The following is a 12,599-nucleotide window of genomic DNA, read 5'->3' as shown; positions in this document are numbered from 1 at the left end:
TTACGTATTTGTTTATCGATAAATATTTAAAAAAAAAAAAAAGATAATAAAACTTTTTTTAGACGAATAAAACTTACCAATATATTAGAAGGTTTAAATTTTTTAAAAAATAAATTTTCCAAATAAAAAAATAAACCTTACCAACTAAAAGGTTTAAATTTCTAAAAAATTACTTTTTGAATAATGAATAAACCTTACCAACATATTAGAAGGTTTAAATTTTTAAAAATGAATTTTCAAAATAGAAAGATAAGCCTTACCAACATATTAGAAGGTTTAAATTTCTAAAAAAACAATTTTTTGAATAATGAATAAATCTTATAAAGATATTAGAAGGTTTAAATTTTTAAAAATAAATTTATGAATAAAAAATGAGTCTCACCAACATATCGAAAGGTTTAAATTTAAAAAAAAAAGAAAAACCTTACCAAAATATTGAAGGTTTTGTAATGTTTTTAAAAAAAAAAAATTTTAAAAAAAGAGTTTTACTAACATATTGAAAAATCTTATCAATTTTTTAGAAAATTAAATTTTCAAAAAAAAAAAATTTTTCATGAAATTCTACCAATATATTGGATGATGATTTTTATAGAAAGTCTTACTAACATATTGGCAGATGTTTTCTAAAAGTAAATTATTTTTTATAAAAATTAAATTTTTGAATCTCTAATGATAGAATTATTAACACCATTACAAATAATAATTTTTATGTAAATTTTTTGGTGAGAAAATCTTTTCTAACTTTTACCAATATATTAGAGAATTTTGATAAGAATTTTCAATACTAACGTTTTAAATCCCGTTTGGCATTAAGTAAAAATTGTTCTTTAAAAAATCAAATGAACTCGACAATGGAATCTCTTCAAAATGTGATAAATAATTTTTTTGAATACTTTTAATATAAAGAAATGTTCTTAAATTATTACCAACATATGAGTAATTGAAGAATAATTTTTAATATTAAATTATTTGATAAAGTTTTAAGTCTTTTAGATAATACAAAATAAACTGGTATTATTATTTGGATAGGCGTTATAAGAGTATTATAATTTTTTTTACACATAACTACAATCTCGAATCCAATTCTGATTTCGTAAACTATAATTTAACTTTTAAATATATCTAAGCTAAATTTAAGATTTCTTTTTAAAATGGATAGATTTAATTAGGTGATCAATCACATTTAAACAAAAAAATTTGGTGATGACTCTACGTTTATATTTAATAATAAGTTCACGAACTTATACGTTATGACAATTACGTTGACTTAATTTTGACCGTTGACTAATTTACTTAGGTGTAACATGTTTCAAAACAAAATTTGAATTTGAGCTCTTCTCAATAATTTTATGGTGGGTTTAAGTGATATTATTGTTTGTGTTTTAAACTATCATTCGTATATATTTATAAATTTATACTATGTGCCATTGAATCAAGAGATGTAAAAGAAACAAGCAATAGTTATTTTTGGTTCGAGCAAGAAAGCTCGAGAGAAAGGGAGATTTGAACCTTAGATCTCGACTCTCTTAAAAAGGGAAAATGATTACTGGCTAGGCTAAGCTTAGATAATTAGATCTAATTATTAGCATCAAGCAATATAACACATGAATTAAAGAGAATAAATGTAATGTAAATACATGGATTAATATTGTTGAATTTCTTTCTCAATGTTGGTTGCATGTGAGCATATGGGCTCGTGGTTGTGGTTGTGGATGTGAATGGGGCATAGCGGCTCTTTTTTGTCTGAGAGAGAGGTAAAAGCTAAGAGTAAGAAATCAATCACCTACTATACTTGGACTGACAATTTCAAATGCTTCCTCCACTAACGTCCAGCTTGCATCTAAACGGAAGATATATAATTCTCTTTTGAGAGTTGAGACTCTGTTCATAAATTCTTGCGTGCAATTGAAAATCCCAACAAATGATGGGGGTCTAATTTATAACAATGGCATCACCTGTCCTTGCACTCTTGTGCTGCATCCATTTCTGCCAAACTTTTGGTGCCCATGACGAGGCCTTGTCTCAACGTCGAAGACGCCATTCCGATAATTTTAAGTTTCAAGTTCAAATCGTATCATATTTAAGTTTCGTCTAATTTTATATTGGTTTGCGTATATTGCCTTCTTTTTTAATATAATGGCAATGTCATATATGCGTTGAGTAATGTTTTATTGGATTGAAATTCCTACTTGTACATGTAATTTTTTACTATTAAAAATTTGAGTTAAATAATTTAATTACTCAATTATTTGAATCAAAATAAAAGATGTCGTATTTTAAAAGGATTATGGATTACTTTACGCAAAAGTAATCACATCCAATGAAAGTTCAATAAGAATAATGCTTTGACTTTCTAAAATATTTCGTCACCTAATGTAGCATCTAACATCAATTTTAATGTGATTTTAGCACATATAAAAATATGTTAGTTAAAGTACTTGTATGAATGTGTCCGAACTAAATCAAATTTCACATTTTTTTGGGAACATAAATTCAAAAAAAAAAAGAGTTTGATTTTTTGTACTATAAAGATGAATGTACATATATATATATATATATATAATAAATTTACCTAGAAATTAAGTGTGAGGGGATTTCAATTTTCAATATTTTTATTTTGAATCCTTTAATCAATGGTTTGATCAATTATATAAATTAAAATCAGGATCAAGGTTAAATTTGCCACTAGTTTATAATTTTTATTGACTTTTGACAATGTATCTAATTAATTGCACTGAAAATTTTCTATTGTGCTAATGTAAAAATAACAAAATTAAAATATTTCACAGAGTATCATGTTAATGCAAATAACAAATTTTTATTATGAATTCTCTTTTTTATGTTAAAAATTAACAAAATTAAAAGTACAATTAAAAATTTTAATAAAATTAAAATATAATAATAAATATAATATTAAACTGACAAATTTAACTTTAATCCCTTTAAAATCTAAAAGGTTCTTTGTAAATCTAAGTTCCGAAGACAACATTTTTTTTTTCACATGAGCCACCCCAAAAGTATCTTGAAATTCACATTTCTGATCATACTAAGTACATCTTTTTTTTCTTCAAATGGTATGTTGATTTTTGTTTGCACGCTTGTTCCTGTTTCACCTTGGTAAAAGACTTTATTCCTGTTTCACCTAACAAATTTTAAAAAAAAAAAAAAAGCCATTTGACCTTGAAATAGTAAAAGGAAAAAATACTGTTGATCAGAAAGATTGAGCAATTTGATATAATTATCTTGCTTTTAGGTGCTATTATTATGCTTGTATATGCATCTTGCAAGTTAATTAACTAAGCACCCTTTGAAGGAAAAACTTATTAGATTTTTAGAAACTGAAAGCAATAAAAAGAACAATTAAAACTTGATAAGGGTTGAGGTTACTTGAACTCGAATGCAATCCTTATAAACTTATCGTAATTCTTCTTTTAACCATTAGATCGAGAGATTGTTGATAAAAATTTTATTTGGTTTATACTTTATTTTTGCATTTTGTTATTATCTCTTGATTTTTGGTCATTTTATTTTTTATTTTTTAGTTTTTATTTAAAAATAATTTAAAAAGTATCAAACAAACAAAATTTAAATTTCAAATTTAACTTAGTTCATGCTTAAGAAATGATATTTAACAATCTGAAATTTAAATTCCAATGCTTATAATTTTTTTAAAAAAAAATTTCGGGTTGCAATCTTGAAATCTAACTTAATAGGTAAGAAGAGAAAAATGAGAAGATTTTGGAATAGGTAATGAATGAGAAATCTACATATAAGAGACATCATGGCCTAGATTAAAAGAAGGTCTAAAAAAGTAACCGAGATTGCTTGCTGTAAAATTATCTAGTTGGATTGATGGAGAAGTAAACTAGAGAGATTGAGACCTGCTATAGACTCGAAATACATGCATCATGATGATGAAAGAATCAGAATTATTTGATTCAACAGTCAAATGGCATACTTTGTGAATGTGAGGATTTGTTCTAAAACACCCATACAATCATGACTTTAAATTAATGTGATATGCTGTCTAATTGAAATGCTTACCAAAGATATGAGCATTTAACTTCTTTTTTACTACTTATGCTAAAAAAGTAAGCCATGGTGCGGTCCAATAATTGATTTCGTTTTTTTGGCATTTGACATTATAAAAGTTTGAATTTTAATAATTGAAATTAAAATTTTAATATTTTATTAATAAATCATATGATTTTTGATTTAATAATCGATTTCACAATGCTTGATCATGAGAAAAAAAAATGAATTTTAAAGATATATATTTCATTTATATCTCTATTCAAATGATTTTTTATTGGGATTAATATAATTATTTAGCATTTTCGTTTTTTGAATCAAAGGAAATTTCCCATGAGAATGTGGGTTGGATAGGAAGTTGGAACTGAATGTCCCAAGCTTCATGCCACTAGAAAATGGTTTTTAATTCAACATTTTGAATGGGATTAGACACAACGACAAAGTGTTTTCATAATTGTCCTTAATTGCAAATATTTTATTGTATTTACTACAATTTATTTTAGTATCTGAACATTTTATTCAATAATTAATATATAATTCTTTTAATATATACTGATCAAAGAATAAAACTCGAATTTTTCATTCTTAATTCGAAAGGAAAGTGTAACTTAGTTGGCTTCCACAACGCGTACAATCTGCATCGAAATGACTTATTATGTCCTTGTTTCCTAAATGATAATCGAGCTGGTTCCCATTATTTTGCTTGGCCAAATTTGTCTAAGAATTATGGTGTTTGGCATGACCTAGCCTCCCCTCTCCCCCCCCCCCCCCCCCCCCTAAAAACGTGATTAAAAAAAGCATGATATCTATGTGAAATGACATCCAGGCCCGCAAATTAAAAATATTCTGTGTTCCTGTGGTTCACCTAATCAATCTTTTTCTTCCACAGTTTTATTACAAAACTCATTGATTACATTATTATTGGCTTATAATTAGATAATCTAATTTAGATTAAGCACATTATGAAGTCATAACTTAATTAAATTAATTCATATAATGTTTTTTAAGAAGCCACATTTAATAAATCAAAATTTCGATTTTTAACCCTTAAAATTTTTTTATTTAAAAAAGCATATTATTTAAATTTTTTAAATGAAAAAAATCACAGGGCCCAAATTTGCCCACATAAGCCATGACCCCGCTTTGATATGTTGTACTAATTTTTGGGTTAGAATCACTGAATCACCGGCCTATATGTAAAAATTCTACATTTTTGGGCCCATATGGAAATTGAGGGGACACTTAGCCGAGAATTTTGCCTTTATTGATCTTCTTTTAAGGAAAGCTTTCCACTATTAAAAATTTTCCACGTTTTCTTGGTTTATAGTCCAATGAAGGAGGGCCAAAATGCTATAGAGACTGAGGGTAGTGACCCATTTTCCATAGTCACCTGCTTAATCATTGTTGTCTTTGTGATTAGTGTCATAATTGCAAATATTCACTTGTTTTATAGAAGCATTAGTTGGTTCATAAAAGGCCAATGGGTCTATGGCCATTGATGTTTCATGGGATAACATCATCTAAAGGGTTGACTAGTGAACATTCTCCCCAGATACTGTGGTACAAAAATTTACAATGTTTTTTTTTTTTTTTTTAACAAAGACTCCCAACTTTTTTTTATACAAAAGATGTAATAAAGATAAATTATAGGTATTGAAATTTAAATCCGATTTACTAGATGCAATCTTTTAAAGATTAATGTATGAACTAATTTTATTAAGTTTGGATAGAAGAACTCTACCTTCTTTGTTTTCAAAGGAGCATGCAAATGAATTTGAAATTTAATTTAGTTAATTAATAATATCACCCTTAAAAAATAACATTTAATAGGTTTAAAGTTTAAATCTCAACATTTACAAACAAAAAGTAAACAAATGATTGTAATTTGAAACTTTTATATTTAAAAATTGTTGATTTAATATTTGAGATTTACATGAGAAAGTTATTATGGATTTGACAATTTAAAATATCAAAAAATATATATAAAAATAAAAGTGATACGAGTTAAAAATAAAATTTATATATAAGTTTAACAAAAAAAATAAAAATAAATATTTCGTATTTTTCGTATTAATATAAATTGTAACATGTAATTTTCGTATAAAATATAATATAAATATACAAATTATCAAATCTTATACCTTCATTTCGTTCCAAAACTCAATAAAATTTCATATATACAATAGGTGCATACATATAGTTATTAGTTATTTCTGACCCAAATAATCAGAAAGAGTCCTGTTATTATGCTACCAAATGAACCTTTGGTGAGTAATGAATCGTGGATGGCACGAATATAAATATCAAGGGTGCGTTAGATATCTATTAATGAAAGCAAGAAAAATATTAACGGAGGAGAGCGAACCCTGTTCGAACTTGGAAGATTTTGCATACTTCCATGTTGAAACAAATGAAAAACACAAATTCATCCAGCTAACAGCCTAAGCTATCATGAAGAATGATTAGGATACTGAGAGTTGGTGTGTTTGAGAGATGATTAATAGCAATGCTTACCTGTTTATGTTCATAACAGTCGTCACCAATATTTAGCTTTTGATTAAACAAATAAGGTACTTGAAAAATAAATAAATATATATAGGAAGAATCAATTAATATAGTGTAAAATTAAAAAAAAAATTACATATTTTTAATTGTTAATTTCAATAGATGTAAAAGACGAAATTAAATCATTTTTTTTAATTTTTATTTGCCGTTATCATTTTTTTAATCTATTAAAATTAATTGTTAAAAAATTTGTAAATTTTTTTTTTAATTTTACAATGCGTGAAATATGGTTTTACTTTTAGACTAGTTGACAAAAAGTTTGGATGAGTAAGATGACATTATTATCGGATCTAAAATCATCATCAAGAAGAAAGAAAGTAATCCAACTGCCAGCTTACTTACACCATTTATTTTAATACTATATCCACATTAAAGTTTAATCAATTAAAGTATAGAATCTTTATTATTTAAAAATTTTAATATTTTAATATTTTTTAAAATAAAAAAAATTACAATTTGAAAATAAAAAAAAGAGATTATAGATATTAAAATTTAAATTTAAAATTTATTAAATACATTTATTAAAAATGATCACGATTAAATTTCAAATTAAAAAAAAATCTAACATTTCTTTATGAAAAGGAAGCAGTTAACAAAAATTGGGACATTTCGAAGCAATTGAGCTAAAAGGAAAAAACTGTTGAGACAGGGATGCCTAGGCTATCCATGAATCTTAAAAGTTCATTGTAGGAACTTTTGATAATTATATATCCTATGCTTCAAGGCCAGAAGGAACAAATGATGAGATAAAATGGTAGGGTGTGAGCCACATTTGCACCAACCAATTACATATTTGGATAATGAAAACTGCAAACGTATGAGAACAGACTACATTTTAAATATGGATATGCTAAATGATTTGGATTCTGAAGATTTACCTATAGGATTACGATGAATGATCTGAAATATGAAGATTTGCTAATGAAAATGCCAAATTTTGGAGAAAAGAAAAGTGTTATTCTAAATGATTTGAAATCTAAAGAGGGAAAACAAAAATTATTAGTAACAAATCTAATATATATATATATATATATATATATATATATTATAATAATATATATAAACAAGTTTGTCATATAGTCGTCTAAGCGGTAAACTCTCTTAAATGACACATAGAATAGTTTTTTTAAAAAATAAGATGATTTTTTAATTACAAATTAAATAATTTTAAATTTATTCAAATATCAAAATTATTCAAATTATAATTGAAAATCAAATTAATTTATAGATATATATTTTAAAATTAAAAATATGAAATATGAATTTTATTTTTTTAATAAATAATTTTAGTTGTTTATCGATAACCTTATTTAAAAAATTGTTTAATTATCAAAATTTTTCAAATATGTTTAAAAATTACAAAGATTAAATTTATCCAAATTTTTCAATAATCTTTTTTATTTTGATTTAAAATTTTTTCTTTTTAAAAAATTTACATAAGACATTAAAAATTCAAGCAATTTTATGTAAGATTTTGAAAATTCAAAAAATTTTCATCTTAAATCTTTAAATAATAAGTTTATCAAAATAATTATATCAATTTGAATTCTAATTATCAAATTTATATTTCAAATAAATGCAAAAAAATTAATATTATCTTTATCACTTATTATATCCATTTTAAATTTTAAAAATTATCTATTTAATTCTAATTGCCACTAAAGAATTTTTCTACAAATTTAAGATTACAAATGTAATGTGTTATACATTAATTTTTTTAGTAACTTTTTTTAATGTATATTCTATTACTATTGCAATTTTTTTTTTGTTTATAATTTTTTTCTAAGATATATTTTATTGTTATCACAATTTCATTTTTATGAAAAATATTTTTTTTCAATTTATTTTTTTTTCACATATTTTCTAATATTTTTCATATTTTGTATAATAATTTAGTCAAAATTACTAAAGTGAAAATATATTAATATTTCTTTTATTTAAGACTACAAATATAATATGCTATACATCAATTTTTTTATTTTTTCAGTAACTTTTTTTAAGGTATATTCTATTACCATTGCAATTTATTTATTTTTTGTGTATAAATTTTTTCTAAGATATATTTTATTGTTATTATAGTTTCATTATTATGCAAATAATTTTTTTTCAATTTATTTTTTCCTTTTTCACATATTTTCTATCATTTTTCATATTTTGTATAATAATTTAGTCAAGATTACTAAAATAAAAGTGTGTTACTACTTCTTTTATTATTTAATTTATCATTCAATAATATATATTTTTTTATTTTTTTAAAAAAGATATAATTTATTTTAATTTGATATAATTTTATAGGTATATAAATTTTATTGTAAACAAAAATATCTAAGGGAAAGAGATAAGTTTTTGTTTTTTACTGTTTTCAAAAAATTTATTTTTAATATATATAAATTTTATATATGTTATGAGTTTTAAATATTTGAATATAATTTTTTAAAAAATTAATCTATATATATTAATATTAAATAAATAAAATTATTTCATCGCACGGATAATAGTCTAGTATTATCTATTTTAAATGTGTTTAAGGTTAAAGGGTTAAGTTGGCTATTGTGTTTGCTTCCTCCAATCTGATTTTGATCACAAATAGGATATTAAACATACCCAAAATTTTTAAAACCAAGCTGAAGTTTGAATTAATAAAAAAAATTTACAGTAATTTCTGAACCAATGATGTTTTGAACATAGTTTGTTAGACCTTATCCTAAACTACACTTGAATCCTCCGTAGTAATTGTTAAACATCTAAAACAGACTTAGATGAAATTCACTAGATAAAATTCATGATTTTTTTTATCAAAAACAATTAAAGAAAAACTAAAATTAAAAATTAAAATAAATAAATTAAAAAAATCTCATCACATAAATCAAATATACAAAATTTGAAAAAATTTTAATAAATTTTGATATATATTTTTAAATAAACATTTTTAATAAAATATAAACATAATTTTTATTATTAAATAAATATTGATCAAATTTTAAATATAAATAATTTTTTAATAATTTTTTATATATATTATTAATTTTTACATTAAATTCTATTAATCTATGATTTAAATTTTTTATTAAAATGTTTATTAAATCAATTTTCTTTTAAAAACTTTACAAACTTCATTTAAATTACTTCCAAAATTTTCACAAAAATTTTCACTTAAATTTTATCCTAAATTTATCCTAAACATCTAAGGATCAGAAATTTTCTGGATGTGAAGGATCAGCTATGATCTGGATGTGAGATCTGAGGAACTGCTGCTAAATTGAGTAAAATTAGTATAAAGTATGGAGGTGTTTGTATAATTATCCGTGTGCTCTTCGTGCAATCAATCACTTATTAACATCGGAGGTAGCGGGCATTTATTTATTCATAAAGTTAGATCTGACAAAAATTATTATGACATCTATTTTAATCATATATTATGTAAAATATAAAAATTATTGAATAATAATTATATTAATATATTAAATATAAAATATATTTTTTAATTTTATTAAAATTACATATAATTTTTATTAATATTTTAACTCATGGCTTTCATATGGTTATCATAACATAGTATTACATCGGATTTAAAATAGCCAAATATCCGTAAAGACCGCTTTCTGCCAATGATCAATTAAATTATCCCAAGGTTTAATAGGGCTGCGCCTGCAACTGTCACCATAAAAATTTATCCTAAATGTAAGTTCAAACCTCAAGATCCAATTTTTTTGGGCTCAAAACCGAATATGCCCATGTACCACTGTGCCAGAGTCTACGCCACATCAGAAAGTGATGCATATATTCGACTTCATGGCAAACCAACACACGTATCGATTATTGCATCAAATTGAAGGATTGGGTCTCCACCATGTTAATCGAAATCTATTTGAGAAGGCAGCTGCATGCAGCAGAAAATAGCTGCAAAACAACTCAGACTGGCAAAGTAAAAGGGAAGAACCAAATGAACGAATAGAAAAGCAACTAGTCTCAGAGACATTCGGTATGATATCAAGTTACTGAATGGAATATAGCATGTGAAATTATTAACCACGAGTTGAAAACAGAACAGATTCATTATATTCTTTTCTTCTAACTGTCATCTGATACCCAGATATAAACTCTACTTACCTGATTTTTCACTTCCATAGAATATTGAAGAGCTTCCAAACGAGGATGTATTATCATATGCTTCCAAGCAGCACAGAGTAAATGGTTGCATGATAAAACATCAGTCAACCAAGTGAAGTTTATGCCACTAGAAACAGTATCACACAGTTTGTAAGCTACGGAGTTGCAAAGTTTCTTGTAGGCATGTAACAGCACCGTCGTAGTTTAAGAAGCCCATGACCCAAAATTCATGAATATCAACAGAGATAACTTGGATGTACTTTTCAGTAGGTTTGACTCTGCTTGTTGAAGGATTAACTGCTTTAAGTTGATGTAATGGGATAACCACCTGTTTAAGCAGACAGAAGAATGTCAAGAATTATAACTTAGTAAATTCCTATACCATACACCAGTACCTAAATATTACGATGCACAAAGTTATTCATGTGATGTAACGTTAACATGGAGCAGATTGGAAATAGGAGCTCATTACTACCAATCTTTTCTAAATGCAAGCATGTAAGGCTAATTCAAACATACCTTATAGTAGCTCCATTCAGTCTGGCTACCATTTTTATAGGAAAGAGGACTGTCACTAATATATGCAAGCTTTGCCGTAGACACATACAAAACTCCCGTGACAGGACCAGCTGATGTGGATAAGTAACATGCAAATGAATTCTGGAGTTGCTCTTCAGGAACTGTTTCAAAAGTTTGTCTAAAATTTTCTCATAGCCACCTTCTGCTAAAATCTTTGTTCCCTGAGCAATTCTTCTGATGGCAGCCTCAGCAAAACTCGGGCTTGTTTTTAATGATTTAAGAAAAGAGGGAAGAAGCATTTAAGTAATTTTATGTATGTGAAACTGCTTGAGAAACAAGAGGGAGGAGACAGATTCAAATATTTAAAGAAAGCAGAAATAGCATATTATTCTAATTAATATATGCGAACATTATTTTCCATATTTTTTATTTTTATAAAAGTGAAGCATAAAAAATATCCTTCTTATGCTCAAAGAAAATCAACATTTGCGATTGTAAAGGAAACTGCCATATAAGAAGGCCAAAAGCAATGGGTCCAGAACATGAAAAAAAATACATAATTAAAAAATATGGTTTGGATAATAATAATTCTATTTGTTACACAGAAACAAGAACATATCATGCGTCATATGGGTAAATTTTGAGCATCCCTAAGGATTTATGAGATGATTACACATGATTCATGAAAACTAAAATGATTAAACTTAAAATAATAGTAGTTTAGTAGTACTTCTATAAGGCTGTAATTAGCTACACAACTAAGAGTAGAATAAAGGAACATCTAGCTTGCTTCTCATTCAGGATCCAACACGAGATTGGATTTCACTGAGAAAATAGATTAGAAAGCTCTTACCAACCATTGGGACATATGGAAGCCGTCTAACTATGCAATCTCTATGTCATCACTCTGATAAAATAGACTAGAAAGGCTCTTACCAACCATTGGGACATATGGAAACCGTATAACTATGCAATCTCTATGTAATCACTCTGCGAAAAGAGACTAGAAAGCTCTGACTATCCATTGGGAATTTGGGACATATGGAAGCAATAATAATGAAATCTCAGGAAACTAAAGCTTTGTAATCCCCCTCTTTACAGAGCCAATCATAAGACTAATGCAACTTTAAGGTCTAGCTGCACTGCAACCAGCTTCACCCATTCTCTCACCCCAAAATTACCTCCTTAGTAAGGCTGTAAATAAGGTACATCTTGCTTTGTCAAATGTTTTATCAGTTTGAGTCATTTGTTTCACAAAATGCATGTGCATATCTTATCTCTTAAGCATTAATTATAAGATCTGAACATGCAATTTGAGGAACCCCGGGCATCATAACCTTATTTCTGGAAACTACAAGTCCAATCATCCATCC

General features: G+C 25.7%; 1 pseudogene; it reads right to left on the bottom strand.

The window, feature by feature from the left end:
* Positions 1 to 10,193: 10,193 nt before the first annotated feature.
* LOC111301028 (GLABRA2 expression modulator-like) lies at positions 10,194 to 11,525 on the bottom strand (annotated as a pseudogene).
* Between the last annotated feature and the right edge of the window lie 1,074 nt (positions 11,526 to 12,599).

Source organism: Durio zibethinus, chromosome 18 (assembly GCF_047325235.1).
Source record: "Durio zibethinus cultivar Kanyao isolate XHJ-2024 chromosome 18, ASM4732523v1, whole genome shotgun sequence".
NCBI lineage: Eukaryota > Viridiplantae > Streptophyta > Magnoliopsida > Malvales > Malvaceae > Durio > Durio zibethinus.
This window is presented reverse-complemented; position numbering and strand designations above follow the sequence as displayed.